This window comes from Mustela lutreola, chromosome 7 (assembly GCF_030435805.1).
Source record: "Mustela lutreola isolate mMusLut2 chromosome 7, mMusLut2.pri, whole genome shotgun sequence".
In the NCBI taxonomy this organism is placed as follows: Eukaryota; Metazoa; Chordata; class Mammalia; order Carnivora; family Mustelidae; genus Mustela; species Mustela lutreola.
The window spans coordinates 4,500,799-4,524,653 of NC_081296.1; the positions used below are offsets into that span (position 1 = coordinate 4,500,799).

At 59.3% G+C, this 23,855-nt stretch overlaps 1 protein-coding gene across 1 annotated transcript in view; it reads right to left on the reverse strand.

The window, feature by feature from the left end:
• The window catches only part of CTXND1 (cortexin domain containing 1), a 44,150-nt gene extending 36,000 nt beyond the window's left edge, over positions 1 to 8,150 (reverse strand). The window contains exon 1 of the mRNA XM_059179823.1: positions 8,055 to 8,150. The gene's annotated coding sequence lies outside the window, so the exon portion shown is untranslated. The remainder of the gene's footprint in view (positions 1 to 8,054) is intronic.
• Positions 8,151 to 23,855: the final 15,705 nt, after the last annotated feature.

Below are 23,855 nucleotides of genomic sequence, written 5' to 3' on the forward strand. Positions count from 1 at the left end.
CAGCGGGCTGAAGGCAGACGGCCGCAAGCTCGGACACTCCTTGCTCCCCGACTAAGTGCCTTGGTCTGCGGCAGGTTCACCTGCTCTCCTGGAGATCTGTAGACCCTGGCCTGCACAGGGAGCACCCAGACTTTCCCAAACAGCAGCCCGGATGCCAGCAAGTCTGTGCAGGGTCAGGCCCGTGCAGGGTCAGGTCGGCACCCGACTAACGGCCCCGGCACCTGCTTCCCCTGCTCGTAGCCCCCTCCCTCTTCCCACACTTTCCCCTTTGAAACCTGCCAGCTCTGCCTGGGCAGGAGGTTGGTCTTTGAGACGTCAGTCCCCCGTCTTCCCAGGTGGCCAGCTCCCTGAATACAGAAAGCTTTCTCTCTTGTCTCTCAGATGTTGATTTTCAACATCAAAGAATGGAACCTGGGTTTGGAGCCAGGTCTCCGTCCGGCCACAAGATAGTCTATCTTCAGCCGCTGCAAGTGAGTGTATCCCTTCTTCGGGAGGAGCCTGGTCGAGCACCTGCGGGTCGGGCCCTGGTCATCAAGGCCCTTCTAGGCTCTGACCCCAGCCTGCCTCCCGCTGCCTGTGGGGTCTCATGTTCCCCTCCAGACGGAAACACACCCTGCTCCTGGGCAGGCTCTCGTGATTTATTCGAAAACCACTCTCGCTGTTTCTGAATCTGGAGGGTGACGGCTCAGTGGGGAGCCTCGGTGGGGCTTTGTCCCGGGGCACGGAGACTCCAGGGCAGCACAGAGGGTCCCCAGAGAGAGACCAGCCTGGGATGTGGAAGGCAGAAGCGTGGCTTCCAGCCCCGTTTCACTCACTGAGGTGGCCGCAGCTTCCAGCCGGGCTCAGGCGGGGGCTCCGGGGATGGCACGTGTGGCGGGGTGAGGGTGAGGAGACCACAGGCGTGTTTAAAACCACCCCGAGGCTCCTCGACTTCTTCCTGATTCCCTTCTGCCACCTGCTCTACCTGAAATGCCACCTGCTGGCCCCCATCACGTCAATCCTGCCCCCTGTCCCAAGCCCTGGGCACCCTCCCTGCCTCCGGCCGCCCCCGAGCCTCCTGTGTTCCCGCGACCATGATTCACCGGATCTCATCCCCACGGAGTCCGCTGAGGAGGACGAGCAGCTGGGCAGCCGCCCCAGAAATGGTCCAGCGCGGGGAGAACCTGCGGGAAGCATGGAAAGGTTTGTTGCGTGCCTGGGGTCGTAGGTAGGAGACATTTCCTTCTGCAACATTTTTCAGAATTTCCTGAAACTTCTACAAAGTCCATCTATAACTTGAATCATTAGAAAAATATTTTGCTAGGAGGAGGACACTTTAAAGATAGACGGCTGGCGCTTCTTGCCCTGAATCCAAAGCCCTTGGCTATTAAGCTCTTAAAATCTTTGTCCTCCAAAGGAGCAACCTGTCTCTAATTCCAAAGTCCACTCTCAATAAAGGGGACAAAAATACCGCACGACAGATCAAAGGCAGATGGAGAGGACCTTGCGCTGCACTGGCGGAAAATGGAGCAATCCTGGGCTTCTGGTGGGGAAACAAGAAGCATTAAAAGATGCCATCGCAGCACACGCAGAAGCGGGTTTCTCTCCGTCCCCAGGGTCACAGTGCGTCCTCCTGTGATGCCGCAGGGCCGGCGCAGACAGGCCGGCGAGGCTCTGGCCGCTGCGTCGTGACTCTCGTGGCAAACTGATGAACTACTCGTGTCCCAGGAGGCCCGTGGGGGAGGAAGCGGGGGGTTAACGTGCGTCCTCCGGAGCCGCGGAGGGACAGGGTCCTGCTGGCGGGGCCGTCCAGGGAGGCGTCCTTTAAACCCGGCAAGTGCGCCGGCTGCCTCCTCTCTCCAGGCAGGGCTGGCCATTCCCCAGCCTCGGCCTCTCGAGTTCAGGGTGCCTCGTCCCGTCGGGCTCTATTCTCCGTGAGCTCTCCCCCTGGTTTAGGGGGTTAGCACTCGGACGTCCATCGCCTGGTTCTCGGGGGTCCCATGGCCGTGAGCGGCTCAGTGAAGATCCGGAGGCAGAGGCCCTCGTGGCCCCTGGCAGAGTATCTCCAGGCTTCCGTAACCTGTGACTCCAGCCAGCTGAGGTACTGATTCCCGGTCACTGTCATTCTTGACCACCCGGCCCCATGCCGCATGCGGGAAGACCTCATCTCCCACCACCTCTGCTTCTGAGACTCCTCCAAGAGGGGCGCCTTTGTGTTCGGAGCAGCGAGAGGCTCTCTCCTCAGAGTCACAGTGGGGGACACCTGCTCCGAAGGGGGTGGTCCTGGGGGTGGGGGGGCGAGCGGCAGGAGGAGGAAGTCGGTTCTGGGCGGCGGTCTGGCCCCGAGACTGTGCAAATCCACTCTCCCCACACGGACGCAGACTCCCAGCATCTGAGGAGCGTTCTCCGAATCAGACACGTTGTCGAGCACAAAGACAATTTTAGGAGAGTCAGCTGTCCCTGCGCGTGCCCACTCACGGACAGCAATGGCCCTGCTCTGCCGCAGATGTGGCTCTGGGAAGAGCAGGATTTTCAAAGCTCAGTCCACCAAAAGTGGCCACGGTTCTCTATTCTTTTGTGGACACCAAGAAGGAATGCAGCAGCCTTTGACCTGGCGTGCAGGGAAGGGGGACCCTCGCTGTGACCGCCCTGGGACCTGGGTCACACGCTGGGGGTTGAGTCCAGATGTCCGTCTGTCCAGCCCACGGCTGGAAGGGCGGCTCTCAAGCATCCGTTCATAGGATGGGGAACGGACTGTTCCAGGAGGAGAGGACGGTCGTCTTGGAAGCCGCACGGCCACACTATTGAGGCAAACCACTGATAGATGTCCCTTCCAGGGACTTGGTACTATGGCTGTCCCCAAGCTGTCCCCAGGCTGTCCCCAGGCATGGGGCCACTGCTGTGTCAGCCTGGACCACACCCTCTCAGCAACCAGCAGGCCAGGCTCAAGTTCTTCTCCATCTGCCGTTGTCACGGACTTAACGGTGTCCCCCCGCCCCCTGTACTGGGGTGCTCGACCCCACCCCATACCTCAGAGTGCGGCTGTACTGGAGAACACACTCTCCAAACGGGCCTGGCCGTTTGCTGTTTTTGATTGTTTTTTTTTTTTAAGTCGGCCTCACGTCCAGCCTAGAGCCCGACGCACGGCTTGAACTCATGACCCTGAGACGGAGACCTGAGCCGAGATCAAGAGTCAGACGCTTCACCGACAGAGCCCCCGAGGCGCCCCTGGGAGAAGGGTCTTTTAAAGAGGTGAGTAGAGTAACATGAAGTCAGACGGGCGAGTCCCAACCCCATACGGCCGACTGGGGTCCCTATGAGAAGAGAGGCGGGCACAGATGGGCCCCGAGGAGGGACGTGTGAGGACAGGAGAGAGAGACCGAGGAGGGGGCTCAGAAGAAACCGGCCCTGCCCACCCCTCGATCCTGGACGTGGAGCTGCCAGCGCCGTCACCAGGTCCGTCCCTGTGTGTCAGCCCCCAGCCTGGGGTGCGGGGCTAGGGCAGACCCGGAAGCTGATACGGTGTCCCGGTTGTCAGAGCTGCACCGTCGTCAATGGCTATCAGAGGGGCCAAGGGGAAAGGTGAGAGGCCGGCACCTGTCCTCTCGTCATCCCATGGTCCCCAGTACCAGCTCAAAGCCAGGTCACAAGCCGACTCCAGGCAATTGTTGCGAAAGACCCTGAGGCCCCATCCCGGCTCCGTGGGAAAGAACCTCATGATTGATGAGCAGAGGCTGTTCCGGGCAAGGGAAGGAGGCGTGACAGATGGGTACCATCAATCTGCCGTCTTCTAGAACACAGGGAGCCCCACGCGCGCCAAGGAGAAGTCAGGGGAGCCAGAGCGTGCTGGGCATGGTTTAAAGGCCGAACAGTCCCCGGGCCACTTCCCGGCCAACGGTGCCAACCGCTGGACGGCAAACAGATGTCACCGTGACTGCGACCTCTGGTCAACTCACTGTGGCCACTCGAGCATGGCACGATTTATGCCCATGGAAAGAACGCAGTTCAGTCCCCACTGCCCCGGGCCTGGATCGTGGGGGTAGAGGCACAACTTCCTGTCTCTCTGAGCCTGTCGCAGTCTCCGGGGAGCTCGGGGACCTCTGCCATCACATCATCCCAAGGACACGGACGAAATGCCATTTTGGGGTCCATGAGTTCCATGGGGCCAAGGGACAAGGAGGCGGATCTTTTAGAAGAAAGACCGATGGCCAAGGGCTTGGCCTCCCTGCCTGGGGCACGCCTCCACTGAGGGGACAGCAGTGTGGCCCAGGGGCCAAGGGCATGCCTCTCAGAGGGCTACTGGGCTTCCCTCCCTGCTTCCTCCTTCTTTCCTCCCCCCTTCCTTCACTGGTTGGGGAGGGGCGGAGGGAGAGAGAATCTTAAGCGAGCTCCACACCCAACACAGACCCAGACGCCGGGCTCCCTCTCACAACCCTGAGATCCCGACCTGGGCCAAAATCAAGAGTTGGATGTTTAACCCGCTGAGCCACCCAGGCGTCCCTGGGCTGCCTTGCTTTATATTAAGCCAAGACAAATTATAGAGTAGAACAACACAAATTTTTAATTAAAAAATAAGTGATTTTTTAAAACGTTGAACATAAAAATAGAGTGTAGCCCTATGAACCAAACATGAAATGTGTGCCTTGAGACCTTCTACTGAGGCCCCAGGGCACACTCCTTTAGGGGGTCTTTAGTGGTTTTCAGCAGGGAAGCGGAAGGAGCTCTAGTCTGAGTAGGAACGCACCGGCTGCACCTGTCCTTGCCTTCGGGATGGTGAACACTTGAAGGTCAAGGTGATGGTGTGGGCCCCGAGGAGAGGGCCAGGGAGGCACATGTACTGTTTTCAGACTGGACCGTAAGCGAGAGGCAAGAGCTGTTCTGGGCGGCGTCCGGCCAGGACCGGACTGCAGGGGTGAGGCTGCGCAGCCGGTGCCCTCCGGGGAGCTCGTTGGTGTGCAAGCCCCTCTGTGCCACGGGGGCCCCGCGGAAGCGTGTGGCCCCGGGGGTGAGCGGTGGGCTGGGGATGCTGGGAGTAGGAATCCCAACCTCATCTCCTCCCCTCAAGGACAGTGTCCTTCCAGGTTTCCCTTGAAATAAGTTCCCCGAAGGGGCTCTGCCTGGAAGGGCTTGAAACATCCTTGATCTTGGGGGCACAGCAAGGATCCGTCCAGAAATGTCCAGCCATTGGGGCACGTGTTCAAGAGCACGCAGAGAACCCTGCCCTGAGCTCTGATGTCCACGGCGAAGACGCGGCCGACTGCGGACGGGACGGCTCACGGGACTTCCTTTATCAAACGCCTGCTATGTGCTATGTCCTCAGCCATGTTTCCCACCACAGCGTGGCCAAGAAGTCAAATGGGTTCTCAGTTTACAAACGGGAAGTCTGAGTCTCAGAAGGAATTAGAAGCTCCCGTGCACCAGCCAGCCATGATAGAGCCGATTAGAGAGGGACCCTGCCTGCAGCCTCTGCACACATCCCCCTCCCAAGCGCAACTGGTAATCACGGCTCCGGGCGAACGCACTCGGTGGTGTTGAGTGCGGACTCTCGGTCACGGATGTCCTCCCCCAGGACAGGGGCAGCACAGGCGAGAAGGACCCAGACTTCACAATCCCAGGAGCTCCGTCAGGAATACCAGCTCCCCTACCCTGAGCCGACCTTGGGCGACTTCTTACCCAGAGAAGTTGCTTCTCTGCTCCCAGGAAAGCAAGGGTAAGAACTGCGGCCCCGGGAACTCGGCAGCATCCTGACAGCCCTCAGCCCACGGCGAGCGCTTGCAAAACTGGACCTCCTGGGCTTTAGAGCAACTTGTCACGGTCATCTGACCAAGGCAGAGCCGGGAGCAAGTGCTGAGCTCAAGAATCCTTCCCTGCAGATCCTGGAGAACGAAGCCCAGAGCCAGGGCCCACTCGGAGTCGTCAGAAAATGTCTGAATGCCCGTGAGCCAGCTCTCTGACTGTAGGAACATGGGATGCACTTGAGGAATATTTTCTCCCCAAACAATTAAAATAGTTGAAAGCGTCACTTCTAACGTTCCCACGTGGACCTCAGTGATCTAAACAATTCATTGACATGGACCCGTTCCAGAGCCTTCGACACCAACATTCAGAGCCATTATGGTCTTCCTTCAATCCAGAACTTACTGGAAGTATTAGTCTCAGAGTCTTGGAACCTTGTCAATTTTATAAACACTGTTCTTTCTAGCGTGGCCGGACAGGAGAATTTAAGGACACTTTCCTTGCTATCACTTTATTTTCCACTCCAATCATGGCAGCACTGTTGAATTTCAAAGATACCGTGCACAAACCACTGTAGGATGACAGCCTTTCAGTCTGTGCCATGATAGTGCAATCTGGTTGTGTAAATATTTGTTGGAGAAAGATTAACTAGCAAGTCAGTGTACTCGGAATGGCTGCCTCGCTCATTAGCCCAGGAAGGAAACAAACAGGAAAGATGAGCCTTTCTCTACATCACAACTTACAAGCAGTCACTGAACATCCAGACAAGTTACTTTTTTTTTTCCAGGCTAATTAAGGTTCTTCCTATTGAAAAAAAAGGCTTCTATTTCACCATGACCTTGCTCAATGTAAATTTATACTTTAAATATGTAACGGGCAGAAGTTCTCTACAATCTTCCAAATTCATCTGACTTCAGAGACCCATTATACCTCATGCATTCGTTGCCTGCGTATTGTTCATAAATAATAAATACGGCCAGAAAAAAATGACTGGGAATTAATTGTTCAGGACAAGAGCACATTCATGCAAAGATTACGCTCCAGAAATGAACAGCTGGCCCTCGATTTCTCTTCTGGACAAATGTGAAGCTACGGGTTTCAGAGCAGGTTCCCAGAGATAAGCGTTTGCTCGCACAACCTCCCTCCTAGTGGGTCCTCAAAGTGGGTCTTCTGCGGAGTCGCCCCAGCATGGAACCTGGCCCCGAATCCAGTTTGTAAGTCACATTTTACAGGCTCGGATGTGTGGCTTTATGATGTCTTTCTGCAGGCTGGCAAGGGCCACCGTCAGGTTCGTACTGTTCCTCTCGAGGGAGCCTTCAGGAGGCAGAAGGATTTGCAGGCTTGAGCCCCCCAGCCCCTAGGTGTAGTACCGGACCCTGGACGCAGACGTGACATAAAAGAGTTCGAGGGCATGGCCCGGCCGAGCCGGATACTCGGGTCCTCTGCTGGGCTCCAGGGAGGCCCAGGGAGACCCACAGAAGGAAGGCGCTGATGCAGACCTGGGCGAGAGCAGAACCGTTCCCAGCCAGGCCTGCATGGGGGGCTTCTCTCTGGGTCCGAAGCCACACCGTGACCTGAGAATCTAGGGAGAAGGTGCGTCCCTTTGGTCCTTCCTGACAGTCTTTCCCTTCCAGAACTTTCCCAGTGGGCAACAGAGAGTCTCTTACAGAATTCGGTTCCATATTACATTCCCCAAAACACCTCCCGGAGGCATTCGGCACACGGATCCCAGGACAGATCTGAGAGATTGCCTCAGGCTTTTCGTTGTAGATCGGGACAAAATCCGACTGAGACCTGGCATTTCAGAAAAGCTGCCACCAACAGAACTTTTCCCCGAAGTTACATCAGTTGTGACCTTCATCAGCCACACTGAGAAATGTCTGTTTGCTGTGACTGTCAGCCCCGAGCAGGGACACAGAACTTGACGCGAAGGCGTCTGTAACTTCGATCCAGCTCCACGCACACCCCCTCCGGCTCCCCACCCCGGAACGGAGGGCCGAGGCCCGGATGCAGAGGAAGGGGCTGCTCGGTCCGGGGGTGGGGGGCGCGCCCCGGCTCCGCGCGAGCTCCCGACTCAGGAGCCCCGAGCCCGCAGCCTCCTCGCCGGCTGCGGCTCCACCGCCTCCGCGCCCCGGGCCCGCCCTGCCCGCCGACCGCGGCGCGCCCCGGGCGCAGAGGCCGCGCGAGGGGTCCCGGGCAGCTCCGGCGGCGGCGGCTGGACCCCGGCGGGCGGACCCGCGCTCGCGGCCGGCGGACTGGCTTTGGGGCCCGGCGGGGACGGCCCGGCCGGCGGCGCGGACGTCGCTGCGGCGGGTCCCGGGGAGCCCCGCGCTCCTTACCTGGCGAAGCCGTCCCGTGCGCTCGCGGGTCCCGGGCCGGCGGGGCGCCCGCTGCGGGGCGGGGGCGCGGGGCGCAGTCCAGGCCCGGCTCCGGGGGCGGCGGGCGGCTGCGGCTGAGTCAGCGCCCGGGAGGAGCCGGCGAGCCCGGCCCGGCCGCCGACAGGGGCTGAGAGCGGAGTCGCGGCCGCCCCGGCATTTTAAAGGCGAGGCAGCTGGATGCCGTTCAAGCGGAAACGCAGGGCGAAACTTGGCCCGCGGGGGGCGCCGGGGGAGGTGGGGGCGGGGCGCCGGCGCGCGGGGAGGGGGCGCGGGAGCGGGCGGCCGGCGGGGACGGGGGGCGCAGACGGGGGTGCGCGGGGGTGGCAGAGGGCTCCCGCCGGGGAGGGGGCGTCGAGGCGAGGGGGTGGCAGGCGGCGGGAGGTCGGGGGGCGCGGGGGGTTCGGCGGGCTCCCGCCGGGCTCCCGCCGGGGTGGGGGGCGTCCAGGCGAGGGCGCGGGGAGGGGGCCCGAGGTGGGGAGCAGGCGGCGGGTCCCTGGCAGGTGCGCGGAGCCGGGCGATCTCAGGGCTCCTCCAACGCGCTGCCTTGGGTGTTCGCTGGGCGGGGACGCGGGGGCCTCTCGCAGCCTCCCCCTGCATTATGCTTAAGAGCGAGACGAACGTTTTCATCGAAGTTGGAAGCGAGACCGGGCCGGTTTGAGAAGTCCAGTCAATGCGATCAGACAAGGGAAGAAAAACGGTGTGAAAATCTCAGATCCTGCCTTTGCAAAGCCAACTCCCCCCCCCCCCTTTTTTTTTGCCTTTTTAAAAATTGGAAAGCAGGGTAAGGGATCGGTATTTGCAATGCATGGGATGGTTCGTCTGGAAAATCCAAAGTGCAGATGCAAACAGTAGCCTTTCCAAGGAACTGGCCCGCGGTCAGGGGAACGTGTCACAGTAGCAGTGCGCTCGGGGGCTCGCCAGCCAGTGGGGAGAGGAGCTGGAGAATCCCGCTGTCTCTGGGACGCAGGCGGATGAGGGAATACGGTCTAGTCTGTAAGACAAAGCACCTGCTCCTGACTGGGGGACTAGAGGAGACTTGAGTCTACCAGGGCACAGTCCTTACTCATGGCCCAGAAGAAGTGAACGTCATCATCCTATCACATGGTCCTGATGCATTCGGCCCAACCTCCTTCAGATGCCAAGTGGGGTTTTCTTTCCGACTTGCGGTGATGATTCTAGGTCTCTGGTGAAGTGTAGACAACAGTCAGGCGGACGAGGCTAAGAGTAGGAGGGAAACCGGCCGGGCTGGATGAGATGATGGGAGAACACGCAGGCATGGAGAGATTAATAAATAGCACAGAGCCCCTCGGTCTTACTGCTCCAGCACGAGCACACACACCCCTGCCAGGGGTGCCCGGAAACCCTGTGAGGCCGTCTGCGTCTTGCTCCCACTTTCAGGTAAGGAAGTGCAGGCCCCGAGGGCAAAAGTCACAGGGACGTCATGCAGTCAGCCGTAGAGAAACAGGGACCCGAGGGACCCTGCTTCCAGAGCCGGCATCTGTGCCAGCCCTCTGTCCCCCACACGGCCTTCTCACAAAGCAGCGGTATTGAAAACAGCCTGTTCCCGGCCCAACAAGAGTTCAGCAGTGGTGTTTGTGGGGACACTTCAAGCAGATGGGATGGTTGAATATGTCAAAAAAACATTATTTTCAAAAAAACAAAAAACAAAAAACAAACCAGTAACAATAACTAGATGGTGATTAGCAGGGGCCGATTTTCTACCCGGGTCTCTAGAGCAAAATAAATCCCCCAAATCCATCAAAGAGCGAATGCAAAAAAAATAGATGTAAGTATTTGTCACAAAGCCGGGATCGTGAGACACTCTCTAGTGTATATTGTGAAACCATAAAGGAGAAGAGCAATAGGATTATTGGGATTATAAAATACATGAACAAACGTCTTTATTTAAAAAACAAACATGAGCAGAGTTAAAAAGTGACAAACTGAAAAAAAAAACTGTGTATATGACATGGGATTGCTAAGTTCAGCCAATGAAAATACAAACACCCGTTGAATTCGAATTTCAGGTAGACAACAAATAATTTTTTTTAGTGTAAGTATGTCCCGTTCCTTATTTATAGGAGAGTCAAGTTTAACTGGGGGACGCGGCTAAGAGTAGGAGGGAAACCGGTACCCTGGTACCCCTGATATTACAGAAACATTTGAAGGTAGAAAGTTCACAAAGATCGCTTATAATCATTATAAAATATGACCTTCCCGTTAGAGCAAGGAATAACAGAGATGCAGGCAACTGGAAATGCTAATGTCCAAAAGACGAACAAAAGAACCATCCTGCTGCTGAGAAGACACTCAGAAAGCGATGCTTTTCCCCACTAGACTGCAAATTTGAAGATACTGAGAAAGTTCGGTGCCGGTGTGGGCTTGGGGGGGAAACAGGCGTTGTCTCCCGCTGTTGATGAACGCGGCAGTTAGCACAGTGTTTCCAGAAAGCAGTTTGAAAACAAGCATGCAACTGAGCCCCTATGTGCTGAGAGATCCACCCAACAAATCCACGATCATGAATTTATCTGAAGATACAATGTTACGAGTGGACGGAAGGCATAAAGTCAATGCTTTTACTTTGCACAAAGATGTAGAAGGGGAGAAGTCCGCAAGGACCTAAACATCCATATGGGGGGAGAGGCTAATGACGTAATGACTAAACTTACTGTGATTCAAGCATTGGTTTAAGCACCTCTTGCAGACACAAAAGGAAAACAGACCTGTCCCATGCCCCACTTCCCCCGAGTGGGAAGGTACTGTGAGTGTCCCCGTGTTACAGGAAGACAGGACAGAAGGGAGGCAACTTGCTTGAGGTCCCACAGCTGGAAGCGGGGGACGGGGACTTCAATGGAGTAGTTGGTCATCAGGGAACACAAGGTCAGCTCTGTTCTCTGCCGGGTACCTGATGGGATCTCCAGGGACGGCATGCCGCGGTGACCTCATCCATGGGATCGGAGACTGTATGGTCCCTCAAAATGACAACACGGCTTTGTAGGTGTTGGCGCAGAAAACGTTCATGGCACAGTGTTAAGTGAAAAAGGAAGTTTCCAAAAACACATTGCTACAGGCTGAATATCTGTGTCCCCCTACGTTCCTGTGCTGAGACCTAGTCCATCATGGGAAGGTACTGGAAGGGGAGGCCTCTGGGAGGGGATCAGGTCATGAGGGTGGAGACCTCCTGAATGGGATTTGTGCCCTTAGGAAAGGGACCCCGGACAGCTCAGTCACCCTCCTGCCACGTGAGGATGCGTCTGTGAGCCGGAAGCTGGTCTTCCCCGGACACAGAATTTGCCCGGCACATTGATCTCGGACCTTCCAGCCTCCAGAGCAGTGAGAAATCAATGTCTGCTGTTTATAAGCCCCACCCCCGCCCCAGCTGATGGAATCTGTTGTATCAGGTTTAGTATGATCCCACTTATGTAAAATAGAAAATACTTACTTATGGCTGCGTAGAGGCATAGAGGGAAGCCTGGAGGAATGGTCACTGACGTATTAGCCGGCTTTCTTTCTGACTGATGGGCGTTCTGATGATATTTTACTTTCGTCTTGATACTTTTCTAAATGACTCAGGTTTTTAAATTATGAACGTGTATGACTGAAATATCCGGGGTGGGGGGAGAAGAGCCAGAAAACAAAGTCTTCCTGTCTTATGATTCAGTCCTTCAGGATCTTGAAGTTCTAGGGTTTTCCCAAGCTCATTGTCTCTCCGTCAGAATTCTGGGAGCTCGGATCCTGGCTGAGGACTCAGTTCTCCGCCAGGAAAATCCCAGGCGTCCCTCCGGCACCGGCTGCCTGGCCCCTAGCTGAGCGAGGAGGGCGGCACTGTGGACCTTGGACCTCTCCGGTCAAATCTAGGTGCCATCATAAAGGACTCAGAGAGCCCGGGGACATGCTGTGCACCTACTGGGCCCCAGTGTCTCTGCTGCACCATGACATGGGTAAGTTAGCGTTATCATTGCAGAGGACAGAAATCCAAGCGAAGCCAGTTTGAGAAGTAAGGCGTATTCCCCAGAAGGGTCAGAGAATCCAGGAATCCCAGCAGAGGAGGGCCACCAGCGCCGCGTAAGGGACGGAGACGCGTGTGAGCCTACACAGCTGCGGGGAGCATTGCGTCGAAGACTTCTCTCTCCTCCCTGCCTCTGCTCCTCTCGGGGCATCCGTGCCCGCCTCTCCCCTGCGGCACGGGCTTCCTCTGCTCCTCGCTCCGCAGAAACACGGCAGCCTCCTGAGCGTCACGTAACAGCTTTGGTCACCCAAAGAGATTCATTTTCTTGGTCCTTAGCTTGAAGATGAAGTCAGGGCTTCATCGGCTCAGCTGGGGACAAGTGTCGTCCCTGTGCACGGATCGTGGACAGGCTGTGGCTCGGCTCCAGGTCACGAATCCCATTTGGGGCTGAAGAAGCAGTTTCTGGATGGAGCGTTTTGGTCCTAGTGGCAGCGGGAAGGCGAGGACAGCAAGCCTTGGGCTTTGCCAGGCAAAGTCACAGGGCCGAGCCCGGGGTCAGTGGGGAGGAAGCTCCCCCAGAGCAGGGATCCCGCCCCCACCGCCAGCGCATGGGCTGTCCTAGCCAGATATGGGATCGATCACCCCAGCCACTGATGGCACGGGCAGGGGTGACATGTTCTGCCACGTCTCCCCCCAAGGAAGAAGGCACAGGAACACTAAGCAAAGAGCTGCACCCATCTTGACCCCAGCGGTCCTTGCGTGAGTTCCGTGTGATGCCGGAAAAGGGCTTAAGGGCCCACTGGGGGCTGCTGGGGGCCGCTGGGGGGCACAGGAGGGAACGCTGGGCTCGGAGTCAGACAAGCCCTGAGTTCGGATTTTTACTCCGCCGTGTCCGAGTCGCAGCGTGGGACGTCTTCCCCATCGTGGCACAGAGGACAGTCCTCGCGGGGCTGTGACAGGGGCCAGCGCAGCATAAAATGTGAGCCACGCAGCACAGCGTCTCTCGGGGGCTCAGCCCTGCTATTAACCCTTGAAGAGAGGACGTTGCCCACCCGCTCCTGCTCCGTGTCTGCTGGGAGCAAAGCCGTGCAGAGCCCGGGGAAGGGGGTCCGACTGCGGTCAGAGTTTGTAATGGTGGAACCTCCCCTCTCACTTTGAAACTTCCAAACAGGTTGATTTCAACAGAATTAGTTAAGCGTCACTCACGTGCACCTGACTTGGACATTGAACCCTGCTACCAACGAACGGGGCAGCCTGCTTTCTCGGTGATAGGGACGGAAGGTGGGGGTGCACCGACCCTACCTCTGTTCTCTCTTCCCTGCTTGGAGATGTCCCCATTGGCACCAGCTGGTGCCCCAGGGACACCACCAGGGGCCTAGAATCTGTCCCCAGGGGCTTGCCGCACATCTCTGATGGCATCACAAAGCGGCCATATAGCTCCCTGACCCCCAGTTCCCGCTGGTGGTCCAGGGATCCTTTACTTCAGGGGTGAAGTTCGCAAAGGGACAGCTCAGGGAAAATATTTCCAGAGTCTCTGGCTCTAACCCGGCTTGCGGTGGGTGCTGGCTGAACAGGGGGCACTTTCTGTCAGGGGGATATTCACCAAGAGCCAGTTTAATTTTTTTTTGATTTTTTCAGTCCTTAAGCCATTGGTAGCGTGAGCACCCCAGAGTGTTTTCAGCCCCGCGCTGGGGAGGCCGCGTCTTGAGGTCATGCTGGTCAGAGTCCCAGGCAGGTTCTTGGGTCCGCCACAGCCTTCCCTTGAGCCCCCGAGGGAGCCCACCTACAGAGGCCAGCCCTGTCCCGTGTGGGGAGGTGTCAGCCGCAGGCTTCAACTCCATTTCGAGCTTGCAGTTTTTAAAAATTTTTACTTATTTGTTTTTTTAAGGGAGAGAGCATGTGCCCGTCGGGGGGTGGGGGGGGGAGGAGGAGGGGCAGAGGGAACCTCAAGCAGACTCCACACCAGCATGGAGCCCGATGCAGGGCTCGATCCCAGGACCCTGAGATCAGGACCTGAGCCAAAGTCGCTTAACCCACGGAGCCACCCAGGCGCCCCCTATCCTGCAGTCCGTTTTAAGGCTCTTTCTGGGAGTCTCCATGTACAACTCCTGCTTCATGAAGTTGCCCCATCTGTAAAGAACGTGACTGAACCCTTGGACCACTCCTCCCCACGGCGGCCGGAGCTGTCCCTTTAAAACCTGACTCCTGCTTTGCCCGAACATCTCCAGTGGTTTTCCATTTCGCTCAGCGTGAAACCCAAGGTCTTTTGATGAGTGACAAGTGCCAGGAGATCAGCTGGTCCCTCTCCAGAGTCCTTCCCGCTCCCCACCCCCCAGGCTTCTCCTGCCCCGACATCCCCGGTCACCCCTGTCCCTGCGTCTCTGTACTTTCTAACTGCTCTCCTCCAGATCTGAACACGAGTAGCTTCTCTCTCTCTCTCCTTTGGCTCAAATGTCAGCTAACTTCTGTGATCATTCTGGGCAAAGGAGAAACTCTGTCCCTCTGCCTCTGTCTCCGCTACAGTTCACTCCCACGGCCAGAGCACACGCCTACTGGGATGTCCGTGGTCTCTCTCCACTGGGGTGCCCGTCCATGTGGGCCGGGCTTGGTTTGGTTAGATCCTGCGTCTTTAACGACCGGCCCAAGTTTAGGACACGGATGCTCGGATGGCTTGCGGAGCAGGGGAGCCTGTGGCCTCGGCTGCGTGCGCTGGGCGTGGGGCGCTGGCTCCCAGGATGGTTCTCCACTGTGGGGAAGCGCAGCTGGAGCTTCTGCCTGATGGGCCACATCCCAGTCCAGCCCAGCTCACTGCCTTGGAGACCCAGGAAGGAGACCCCCAAGGACCCTCAGAAAAGCCCGAGGGGGCCGGCTCAGGGGCGGGCTGGGTGGAAGGCCCTGGACAGGGTTCTGCCCATGACCTTGGACCCGCCCTTCTCTCTTCCTGGCCTCCTTTTCCCCACCGGGTCTGGGCATGTGGTGCTCGGGGCACCCTGTCTGCCCTGGCACTGCCCGCTCCGTCCCTGGATGGGCTTCAAGGCGGCTTTTGAGGGAAAGCTTGTTGGAAAATCCCCAGCTGTTGGCTGTCATCTGCATCGAGCTCTGGGCTCTTGTGGCGCTGCTGACGCGTGTGCTCCGGGCTCCCGGCCTCCTGCCAGATGACGCAGCATGACTGCGGGGCAGCTCATCCTTCTACCCCGCTCACCCCGCTCCTCGGGGCCGGGACCTCCGGGCTCATTCGTGCTCTCGGTGAGCCGGGAAGGCAGCGGGCGGGGGCAGACTTCGGCGACAGCCCATCCCCCTTTAGCATTTTGGGGAGGGCTGAGGGGCCACCGAGTCCTGAGAGCAGAGGCTCAAGGGGAGGGGCGGGGCCTGTGGGCCGGCCCAGCTGGGGGTGTCCACAGCCCGTTCTCACGTGGCGGCCACGCTGGTCACCCCACTTCCGGGCCGAGCAGAGCGGGTGGGAAATGATGCAGGACACGGAGGCCCAGAGTCCGGAAACATCAGGCCAAAGTCCCCGAGGAGAGGAGACCCGAGTGGATCTGGGCAGTGGGGAGGCTCCCTGCAGGAGGGGAGGCACGGGCTGTGGTTTAGAGCAGGAGCAGGGGTGGGGAAGGCGGGAGAATGGGAAGCCGACCAAGAGGGCCTACGTGCAAAGTCCCTGAAGTAACACGGAACTGGATGCCGAGGAGGAACCGGAAGAGAGCCGGGGAGGGCCGGGCCTGGCGGGAAGCGAGGCCAGAGTGGTGGGCAGAGGTCGCATGTGAAGGACCTCAGAGGCGATGTTTGGCCTGAGGATGGTTCTCAGGAGGGAGGGACGTGGTCAGATTTGCATCTTAGAGTAGCGTGGGGGGAAGGCCTCCAGGTGCGTGAATGCCCACCAGGGCCTGGCCAGGGCAGGGTGGGGACCCATGACGCAGAGGGAGGGGGACTGCTAGACGCATTTGGGGGTAGAGCTAACGGGACTTGGCAGTTTGCTAGTTTTAGGACTCTGGGGAGAGAGCCCTGTCCAGGACATTGCTCAGGATGAGCCGCGGGACGAGGCAGCATAGGGCTGGAGGGTGAGGGACTTGCTGAGGGGAGAAGCAGATTGGTGGGGGGGCACTCGATCATCGGTCGGGACTTCATGTGTCGAATCTGGGATGTCTGGGGTTGTTCAAGTGGAGATTTTGCAGTACGGTTGGGTACGCGGAATCCAGCTCAGACGAAGAAACGCGAAATGTGTGGGTAGTGGAAGTCGTACAGCATCTGGGACTGCCTGGGAGAAAGCAGAGGCGGGAGGACGGAGGACCCACCCGCGGCTACCAGCTCTCACCTCCCGCAAGATAGGGACGGCCCCGCTGGGAAGAGGGAAGTGCAGTCGCAGACGTGTGAGGGGGCGGGGCCTCTGGGAAGAAGTGGCTTCCTGACCCAGGGAAGCTCCTTCCGGGATGGAAGCCCATATCGAAAGCCGAGAAACCACGTCCATGAGGGCTGAAAAGCAAGCCTGGGACTTGGCTGTGTCAAGGGTTGGGGTAACCTTCCTGGGAATGTGGGTGGCCGAGGGCACGGAGGGGATTCAGACTGGCCGAGGAGGAGGCAGGAGGGGACGAGAGGGGGAGACCGAGGTCAGACCAAGGTCAGAGGACTTGCGAGGAGAGAAGGCGGGGGTGCATGTGGCACGTGGGGTTGGAAGATGCGCTTTTGGCCGTTGCCAGACTTTGTTACTGCTTGTGATTGTTTTCCAGAGGGAAGGGACTTGAGCGGTTTGGATGCTCGTAGGACAGCAGGGAGAAGCGGGGCTGGTGTGGATAAGGGCCGATTCTCGAGCCCTGGGGACGCTGAGAGTGGGGTCCAGGAGGAGGGCTGACCTCCCCTATCCTGTCAGAGGAAAGGTGCCGCCTGGCTGCCGAGAAGGGCCACTTTGTGAATGCCGAGGAGGGTGCCTTCTGCTGCTTTCTATCTTCTCTGTGAAGAGTGAGGCCAGGGTAAGCTCCAGAGTGAGGAGGGAGGGGGCGGTCAAGGTTCAGAAGAGAGGAGAAGACACATTACCCCTGAGAGGTGGTTGTCTGAGCTTTGCCTTTGGAACAGCAGCAAGGTTTGGCGGGTAATGAGGCTCCATGAGCCACAGGTTCGCCCTCCCATGCCCACTTTCCCCAGGTTCCTCATCTCAATCCTTGTACCAAAGGCGAATTTCTACGGTCTACACCATGGCTGGTCTACAGCCTGACTCACGCCTCCCTGACCTCCCGACTGCAACCAGCCACCAAGGGCAGTTAGTTCATACCTCGGCTCGCCTACCCCCATCCTTGCCATCTGGCACTGCGCTACCCTCTTCCTTCTGCATCAGAACATTTAAAACAATCTCAGGCAAGTACAGAGCTTGGTATCACAGACCCTGAGCCCCTGCCACTCGTTGAATGAATACAGACATTTTGCCACATTGGCCTTGATTTTTCCTTAAAAACTGCAACACGTTACTAGAACCCTTGCCCTCACAACCTATTTGCTTTTGACTTACCCTTCTAATAGGTAGACTGTTGTACGCTCCAAGATTCACAACGTGGGAGACTCCAGGCTTCTCCCGTCTCCCGATGGTACCCTCTGATGTCAGGGACCGGCGGTCTCGTGAAGGGGTGTGTGTCGGCTGCCGGTTCAGCAGGGCTGCGGCAAGGAGTGGGGAGGGGCAGGGGAGGGTTAGCACCGACACGTGGCGTGGAGCCATGTCCTTCCAGTCCACCGAGAACCCGTCCCCCAGTGACAACTCCATCTGGGTGTGATCCGAGCTCAGAGTCAGGGCTGAGTCAAGTCTGTCTCACTCCCGGACCCGGGGTGCCGTCCTCCATCCTGCCGGCTGCCAAGGAGAAGAACGTGGCGATGGGTCATGGTCTTTGCTGCCCTGGGGACCGTGAAGGTCACTGGTGGTGGTGCAAAGGGACCCGGTGCCATTTCCAAGGACGTTCTGGGCCGGTGGAACAGGACCTCAGGTCCCACCACCTCGACCGGCAAGGAGGCAAGTGCATCCCTGGGAATGGCAGGAGGACCGCTGGGGCCACTGAAGCACGGCCGTGCCGAGCAAGGTGCCAGGCCCTCTCTGCCCTGCTGCGTTCCTGTCCCCACTTGCCCCACGTCCTGCACATCCTGGGGCTGCAGGGAGCTCGCCGTCACGGTGCCAGGCCACATGGCAGAGAGCAGGATGAGTTCCCCCACGCAGCGCCCACAGAAGGGACGCCGGCTGTCCCTGTTTGATGGGCGTCTAAGGGCCACTCGGGGAGGCAGACGCAGAATCAAGTCAAGTTTAACAGCCAAGCATGGAATTCTGGACAGCCAAGAAGCGGAGCCCAAGGCAGGGCGTTGCCAGCTCCTGGACGGGTTCCGGCGACCTCTCTCCCGTCCTGCCCCGGCCTTCAAACGTGTCTCCGCTGGCCGTCGCAGGCTGCCCTCGCTCCCCTGTTTGTCGAGTCGGGCTTCCCCTCCACAGGGCCCCGAGAGCCCCACAAAGCTCCCGAGGGTGAGGTGACTCCGAGGGACCCCGGATGCCAAGGGCGCCTCTGGACATATCCTTCCCCTCCCTGCCCGATGCCTGCGTTCGGCTCAGGCCGCGCGGCCTCTGTCCTGGGCTGCTCGGGCTGCTGTACCCAATGCCACAGCTGGAGCCCAGAGACCGGGCGGATCTGTCACGGGAAGCAGGCTGCAGGCCGAGACGGAGGCCTCCGGGGGTCGGGGAGGACCTCGTCCTGGCTTCAGGCCGCCCCTTCGCCGCCCCGCTCTTGCGCGCCGGAAGGAGGAAGCTTTCCTGTCTCCTCCTGCTCCCGTGAGGGCACAAACCCCAGCGCAGGGCTCCCCCTCGTGACCTCATCCGAACCGAGTCACCCCCCAAGGTCCCACCTCTCCGTCCCGCCATATTGGGAATGGGGGTGCAACGCGTGAATTTGGGGGAGACACAGACGTTGGGTCCGCAGGCCCTCCCTCCTCCCCTGCCTCCACATTCTCTGCCCTGCAAGACACGTGACACGTCGGCTGGTGTGCCCTCCTCCTCCGGGATCACCGTCCCCTCCTGACCAGCGGGCCCCCCTCTCCCGTCACGGGGCGGCTCGGCCTCCGCCGTCGGGGCCCAGCCCACCGCCTCCCTCCTCCGCGCTCCCCTCCCCGTGGGTCTCCTCCTCGTCCCGCCGGTTTCCCAGTCCGATGTGGGAGTCGCTCGGGAGGCCCGCTGCGTCCTCACGCCACAGACCTGACTCCCGGCCCCGGGACCTGCCCTCCGCCCCGTCACCCTCGCCGGCACGGCCCCTCGCCTCGGCCTTTGTTATTTGCGGGCGCCCGTCCTCGTTCTGCTCTTCAGCGCGTGGTTGATGTGACCTTCTGAGAAGGCACCTCAGAGCTCGTCTTTCTCCTGCGGGAAGCTTCGAGACGGTCCCACTCCCCCCCCAACCCCCCACCCGGGCTTGAGCCCCAGCAGGGGGGCAGGGGGCACGTCGGGACCCCACTGAAATCCATTGTGCCCTTTCTTTGTCCCAGAACTAATTGGAGGGAATTTCAAGACACGGACGGGAGACCAGAGAAAGGGTTTTGCTGCCCGCCCCCCCATCCCCCACCCCCGTCCCCAAAGTGACCTCGGGCCGTTCTGATGGCAGCCTCCCTGGTTTCAGCCTTCGGAGAATGGTGTTTGCTTGTAGCCCGAGGAGTTCTGGACACTATTATTATTATTATTATTATTATTATTATTACTTTGAAGGGGGTGATCGCACCCGGAGGGTTTTACCTGCAGCCTTCTGGAAGGCTGACACTCTAATCCCTTCATTCCCTCTGGAGGCATCGCTCGCTGATGCTGGGATGCGACGATCCCTCCCGTCCATCCCAGGCGGTGGGCTCAGCACGGGGTGAGGGGTGGAGGGTGGGGAGCTGTGCCGGGCCAGACCATCCCCAGAAGACCAGCGCGGCAGCTGCCCGCCACATTCTCGCAAGCCCCGCATACACGCTCTGCTGATGTCTGAGCTCATCCTTCCCTCGGACAGGCGAACACACCACTCTCTTCAGCAGCGCCATCTGCAAGGCCTTTTGTTTCACGTGAGAGACACCAGGGTTAGCAGCAGGTGTCAGAGAGAGGACCAGGTCTCTGGGGGGGGGGGGGGCTGGCCACATGGCTGGCCACGATCTCTCAGGAAGAGTTTCAGGCCTTTCTGCCAGTCCTACACTGGATAAGGAACTTGTATCCAGAATATGTAAAGAGCTCTCATGACCCAACAATAAAAGGACAAACAACCCCATTAAAGAATGGGCAACAGGTGTCTCTGAAGACAGTATTTCAGATGGACAATAAGCACGTGAAGAGATGCTTGACACCATCCGTCGTGGGGGAAATGCAAACCTGAGGCCCCACAGCCACCAGGACGGCTCCCGGGAGAAGGAACTGGTGCGGAGGGTCAGGAGGATGGGGCGAAACGGGGGCCCTGGCACTGCGGGAGGGACTTCGATGAACACCTGGGCAGCTCCTCACAAGGTGGTTCACAGGGGTGACGTGCAGTGGGGAGCTCCACTCCAGGGAGCGCAGGAAACACAAGTCCTTGCAAAACTCACACACGGGCGTCCAGAGCAGCACTGTCCGCCCCCGGCCGGAGAACGATGACGTGGGATCCTGCCGCAGGAAGGAAGCCGTCCCCGACGCACGCGGCGACATACGGAAACGCTGGAAACGTCCTGCCACACTGAAGATACGAGGAGTCCGCTGAGCGGAGACATCCGGAGCAGGAGAGTCATGGGGGCAGGAGTGGAGGAGTCGTTTCCAGAAGCCGGGGGCACGGGGGAGCTGGGAGTGGCTGCCGCTAGGGCTGGGATCTCTCTGGGGCCATGAGGCTGCACGGAACTTAAACCCGGTGGTGGGTGCAGCTCTGTGAACACGAACACCATTTTATACCTCGAAGAAAAAGTGAGTGTGGTGGCGGGCGGATTCCGTCTTTTTTTTTTTTTTTTAAAGATTTTATTTATTTATTGGACAGACAGAGATCACAAGTAGGCAGAGAGGCAGGCAGAGAGAGAGGAGGAAGCAGGCTCCCCGCTGAGCAGAGAGTCCGATGCGGGACTCGATCCCAGGACCCTGAGATCATGACCTGAGCCAAAGGCAGAGACTTTAACCCACTGAGCCACCCAGGCGCCCCCGGATTCCGTCTTGATAGGGCTATGGAGACAAACAGAAACTGCAAGCAGGACAGTGTGGCTGACATGGTGTGCGGTGGGACCGGCGACCGTCACAGAGGACAGGGGCATGTGGGGGGCCTGGGGAGTGTCCTGAGGACACGAGTGACACAGGACAGTCGTGCCCTCCCGGGCCGGAGGCTCTCAGCCAGGATGTCGAGGGTGGATTTGGAGCAGGAGGAGGTGGGGGACATTCTGTCGGTGACCAAGGACACGTATTGGCAGGAAGCCGAGCTGAGGTTCTAGCGGCATCTGTGTTCAGGCAGCGGAGTAACTTCCTGGTCTCAGGCTTCCCACCACCCGCCATGGCCCAGCTGGCAAGGCCTCCCGGGCAATGAAACCTGATTCAACCTCCGTGGTCCCAGAGATGAGTCATCACTGCCCCCTCACTCATCGACACCGTCTGGCGGGTGGCCTGGCTCATGGCCCTTCTCCCTGGAGAAACATCCCAGGGCTCTGTGGGTCCACGACCAGTCCCGGCCACCCATGGATGGGTGTGTTGGTCACCCCTGACCCTCCGTGGGAGCATCTGGGACTTTGAGGCTCAGAGACATGCAGGCAGGGTCTGTCCATGGCAGTGACATTGAGAGGATCACAGGCTTCCGGGGCCAAGGCCATTGACATCGAGGTGGCTCTGCCCTCTGGGGGTTCAGCTAAGCCTACGGATGCTGTGAACTGATCCCCAGCCTCGTCTCCCTCCGTACCCCCTGATGCTCCGTGGGCTGGAGGGGTTTCGGAGGCGCTGCCCGCCGGACCTCTCTCCACTACCCAATGGCACAGGCAAGCCCTGTGTGTCCTGTGAGACACGCTCTGTCCCCAGTCTTGGGGACCGAGGCCCGAGGAGTTGGCTTGGCCCTCGGCGAAGGAGCGTGGGACAAAGAGCACATTCTGGAAGATCCATCAGACTCTCCCTCCGCCCGGGGAGGGCCGGGGTGAGACCACCTTGCCGAGGAAGGGACTTGGCTTGGAGAGAGGACATTGTAACAAGGCACCTCTGTGTCTGTCAGGGGCATGTGGGGACTGTCCCTAGCACGGGGATGCGCCTCAGACCCCCTCCGGCCAGAGCCTGCTGCCCCAGAGGCCCGTCAGGCCCGCAGCCCAGTATCCCCTGCTACATGTCACACACACACCCCTGCCCCGAGTCTGCTTCTGGGGAGCCCGCGTCCGGCACACGGCACAGGGACACAGGCTGCCACACTTCTGTCCCACGGTCATCTGCACGGCTCCTGGGGAAGCGGCACAAACCCGACGCATGTCCTCTGACCCAGTCCACGGGGTGCTCTGCTCGGCTGCGGAGACCACCCACCGGCCATGGGGAGCAGGAGGGGCGGAGGGGCTCCAAGCCCGGAAGTCCCCTTCGTCAGGGCACGGGGCTGTGCGGGCCGTGGACACCCCAGCGAGCGTGAAGGGAGAGGCTTGTCTTTGTACACGCGAGTCACTCCAGTGAGTTTTCAAACGCAGGAGCGTATATGGTCACGTTTTGGCCAAGTTTACTTTTAGTGATCTTTGCCCACGGTGAGGCCATGTGGCTGGGGGCCCTGCAAGCCCTTCCTGCCTCCTCCAGAGACGATCCAGTAGACACCCGCGGCTTGGTGCTGGGGCGGGGGGCAGGGGAGTCGGACTGTCTCAGGGGCTGGGGTGCAAGGAGGCCGAACACCTCCTCCGTCTCCCCTCCCCCAGGAATCAGCGCCTGCGGGGAGCTGCCGGCACCCACAGAGGACCCCCCACAGACACGGCGAGAGGCCGTCGCGGGGGGCAGAGGGAGACATGGTTGGTCCGAAGGTTTGGTTAGTAAAACCAGCTCTGTGATGCGCCAGGAAGCAAAACTCTTTTTAAAAAATATTTTATTGGACGCCTGGGTGGAACCCTTCTCAGCGGGAGGCCTGAGCGCCTTTCATGAATGAGTCGCCAACTCTTCCCGGGCTCATCCAACGCCCCCGCGCGCAAATGTGAATGAGAAATGCAGGTTATGGAAATTAGACATTTCAGCCATTTAAAAAATAATTTCCTGCCCATATGGGCCCCGTTGTTTCAAGTCTCAGGTCCGGGACACGACGCGTCTCCAGCCTCTCCCACTGTTCCCTGCTCCGTGGGCCACGGCAGCCCCGGGGGTCCCGGCAGCTCCGGGGGGCCCGGCGGGGGCCCCAGGCTGCGCTCTCACCTCCGCGCACAAACAGGGCCAGCAGTCTCTCGTCCTGGCAGGGGGAGGAGGGGTTTGGCACAGAGCGATGCCCTGTCTTAACTCGTCCCGTGAGGCCTTGTGGAGTGTGACCTGCGGCTGGGGTGGGGGCAAGCGGGGGACACGCTCGGCGCTGGACTCCCAGACGCGTGTGCGTCCGCAGGAGTCCTTGTGCGCGTGCTAGTGGGACGGGTGAGTCCCTCCGGACTGCGGTCCTCCGACCGCTGGGGATCTGAGTCCCGTGTCACTTGCAGATGCTGAGGTCCAAGTATTATTCTGAAGGTCATACGGAGCTTCCCGGGGACAGCCTCCCCTTGCAAACACCAACCTGCAGGGCACCCACGTGTTCTGCTCTCCTGCCCCACAGGAGGGGCTGAGTGTCCTCCTCCTGCTCCTGGCCCCCCACCTCTGCTCTGGAGCCCCCACTTCCAAACCCCTGCTGGTTGGAGAATGTCTTCCTCTCCCC